Source organism: Brassica oleracea, chromosome C6 (genome assembly GCF_000695525.1).
Source record: "Brassica oleracea var. oleracea cultivar TO1000 chromosome C6, BOL, whole genome shotgun sequence".
Taxonomy (NCBI): Eukaryota; Viridiplantae; Streptophyta; class Magnoliopsida; order Brassicales; family Brassicaceae; genus Brassica; species Brassica oleracea.
The window spans coordinates 30,055,421-30,059,503 of NC_027753.1; positions in this window are offsets into that span (position 1 = coordinate 30,055,421).

Genomic DNA, 4,083 nt, shown 5'->3' on the forward strand with positions numbered 1-4,083 from the left:
TAGCTCTACATTTTAGTTATTTTGATTTAAATTATTATTTTGTTCACGTAAACTATATATTTGGCTACGTAATTTTTCACCGATCGGTACTAAGATAAAATCATTTTTTACTAAAAATAGATTAAACCGAACTATTAACCATATGCAAAGCCCGAATATTTTACATTTTCTTATTTTTATAATTTGCACAAAGTTAATGTTGATTAACTAATAAAAAAAAATTTCACTATTACTTTTATGGTAATATAATTAATGATTTGATGTATTATTAAGGTAAATATAATTAATGATATGATGTATTGTTAAGCTAATATAATTGATGAAATTAGTAAAAAGACACTATATTTCTTTTTTTTTATACTAATATTTATGAATGTGGAATCCCGAACATGGAACTTATCGATAATTAGGACTTTGGTGGACCCTGATGATGTCAAAATTATTGAAAGTATTCCTTTAAGTAGGAATCAGATATCAAATAGAAATGGATGGCACTTCACTAACAACGGAAAATATACTGTACAATCTGGGTATCAAGTGGAAAGAGTCTATCGAGACAAGAAAAAACCACCAGATTTTTATGGACCAACAGTGGATATACTTAAAGTCTATTGCTGGAAAATAAAGTGTCCTCCAAAGATAAAGCATTTCTTATGGCAATTAATTTCAGGATGTATAGCGGTGATGAAAAATTTAAAGTCAAGAGATATACATGGAGACACTTGTTGTGTACGGTGTGGAGATCAGGAGGAATCAATTGACCATGTCTTCTTTGAATGCCCCCTAGCACGACAAGTGTGGGCGCTATCAAAGATACCATCAAATCTGAATTTCTTTCCTACAAGTAATTTTTATGCCAATATGGATCATCTCTTTTGGAGAGTTAATCCAAAAATGGAGAATCATCAGTTTGCATGGATAATATGGTACATCTGGACAAGTCGGAATAACAAAGTGTTTAGTAACATTGATGTTGATCTGGGGGACACTCTTAAATTAGCAGAATTGGAATCAACACTTTGGGCTGAGGCGCAGGTATCAAGGAATCGGAGTTTGGTACAGGAAGTATAGACCATACCCACTCAAGTAATTGCAGGAAGATGGTGTTTTACAGACGGTTCATGGAAGGATAATGACCATTTTTCAGGGAAAGGCTTGTATAGTACTCTCCCGGGTTTTGATGGTTTGTTAGGGGAAAGAAATGTACGGGCATGTCTATCTCCTCTCCATTCGGAGATAGAGGCATTAATATGGGCAATAGAATGTATGAAGAATTTAAGACAGTTCCAGGTCACGTTTGCTACAGATTGTTCTCAATTCGTGAAGATGGTTTCAGAACCTGAAGAATGGCCAACATTTGAAGGCTACCTTGAAGACATTAAGCTTCTCAGAAGAAATTTCCTCAACTCAGAAATCATTCATGTTCCTCGAACGGCGAACCTCAAGGCGGATAGTTTAGCACGCAGTGCTAGGAAACAACCGTCTTTCGTCGTACATATGGATGCCGAGTTACCACTTTGGTTTACAGAGTCAACATGAGTCTATGAATGTTTGATGTCAAAAAAAAAAAACTAATATTCATGTTTCCAAACAATTCTCATTTATAGTGTTATTTATATTTCTAAACAATTCCAAAATGTACTTCAATTTTAATAATATAGATAATGCGAAAATTTCATTTAAACATTCAATTTTTTTATTTGGATAAATTTTATATGCAACTAAAAATATTACCGTATAATTAAAATGGGATTATCTTTTTGGCAGAAGACCAACGTGTATTTTCATTAAACGAATTGTATTGTCGCTATTTATTTTTTTATTTTTTTACCAAGTATTTTTTTTTCTTTTTCTTATTCTAAATTTCAGTTTCACGATATTGTATAAATTACTCAAATGAACGACACAGATCTTATTAAGCAAGCAAAGCAATTTAATACGAATTTAATTACCTTCAAAAAGAGTTTTATTCAGATCAATTATCCAACAACCAACATATTATAATTATCGTTATTATGCATGCATTAATAAATCATACATATAATGCCACAGTTTCTTCTCCTCATAGGGTGTACACGTAAGCGTGAGGTGAGACATCACCTCTGTTGCCCCCAACAGCACAAAGCAGAATCTACTATGAGCTCCATGATCGCCTATGCCCCTTTTTCATTAAGTGTGCGTAAAATGACGGCAATGCCCTTGGGAGGTGGAAAAAAATTTAAAAAGAAAAAAAGAAAATTCGAATTTGGGGGGGGGAGATTTCGGTCTGGGTTTGGTGTGGGTTTCGGTCTGGGTTTCATTAATTAAATTCAATTGAAACCGAATCAATTCAATTGGATTTCTGGAAAAAGAAAATTTAAAATTAAAAGAAAATAAAATACTCAAATCCCGCAACTCGAGGAGGAAAGCTCCTCTCCTCTACAGCTCCCACCCGAGAAGCTCGTTATTGTCTCTGGTTCGCAGCTCCTTCACAGCAACTCTGTTGTCGACGTAGATAGCTACTCCGGCGACGCCGTCGGACCGCAACGTTTCCACCGGCTAGCATTCTTTCGGATAGGTCGTAATGCAGGTTAGTTATTCTCTCCTTAGCGAGCTGCAAGATAGAAATTTGATTTAGGGTTTGTAATTGAAAGTGTTGAAACAACATTGATTCTGGGATGATTTGGTTCATTTATATATGAAATTGTTATGCATTGGGGTGCGTGAATTGTCTTAATTATGAGTAGCTTTGCACGGAGATCTCTCCGATCAATCAATCGTACATACATTTGAGTTCTTGTTTAAGCATTAAGCATTACTTTGTATAACTAGGTATAACAAGTAGAACTGATAATTGTTGTAGAGTAGGTAAAACTTGGTAAAACTGTTGACAAGTCGGTAGAACTAAGAACTACGGGTATAACTAAAACTTTTTCATTTTGTTCTTGCAGGATACAATGATGAAATATGTGAGCGTCTATTTCAAATTCAAAGGGGAGATCTCTTGTGTAACGTTGAAGACAACAGTGGAGGATATAAGTTTGGCAATGCTAGAAGAAAAGTTGTATAAAAAACTTGTGTACACGGGTGTGCATACATGCTCTCGGTCTAATCAAAGTAAAAGCAGCAACATCAAGAGGAAAGGCTCAGCAGAATTAGTTGCAACTTTTCTGAATGAGGAATATCCTAGAAAACTAAGTACTCCGTTAGTGGAGGAGACGAGTAGATCAGATCAGTTAGAGAAGGTGTCGAGAGTGGGCATAAGTTCGTTTGGTATGAACTACGAAGTGTTGCAGGGAAATGATGATGTTTATGATGAAATCGGACAGAAGGCCATAACTCTGTATGTAGAAAATGGTCAACCAAAACAACAGAAGGATCCGATAGATGCAGAGAATGATTTTATGGATACGGACACCGCAGCGGAGACAGACACTGCATCAAAGACAGACACCGCAGCTGAAACGGACACAGCAGCTGAAACGGACACAGCAGCTGAGACGGACACCGCAGCAGAGACGAACACCGCATGTGAGACGGGTATGGCTGCAGATAAGTATGTTGAGCAGCCACATATAAAAAAGGTAGTCATGTTATAGAGGCTTGGGAAGAAGGTTTGGGTCTATATAAGCTTCAGGAGTTTCCAAGTAAGAAAGCACTTCAAGAGGTGGTCGATAGAGCTGCATTTGGTGAATGCTTTCGTTATGTTATCAAAAAGTCGGACCGGAGACGATTGGTGTTAAAATGTTGTGAAGCAACCTGTAAGTGGAGTTTACGAGCTGCAAAGATTTCAGAGACTGAAATTTTTTCAGTTAGGAGGTACACGGGTGTGCATACATGCTCTCGGTCTAATCAAAGTAAAAGCAGCAACATCAAGAGGAAAGGCTCAGCAGAATTAGTTGCAACTTTTATGAATGAGGAATATCCTGGAAAACTAAGTACTCCTGTTCCGAAAGATATCATGGATCTTATAAAGTTAAAACTTGGTGTAACAATATCCTACTCCACAGCCTTGAGAGGGAAAAATCTAGCTATTTCTGAGTTGCGTGGTGGTTCGGAAGAGAGCTACAAGATGCTATATAGCTACTTGTATATGTTAGAGCA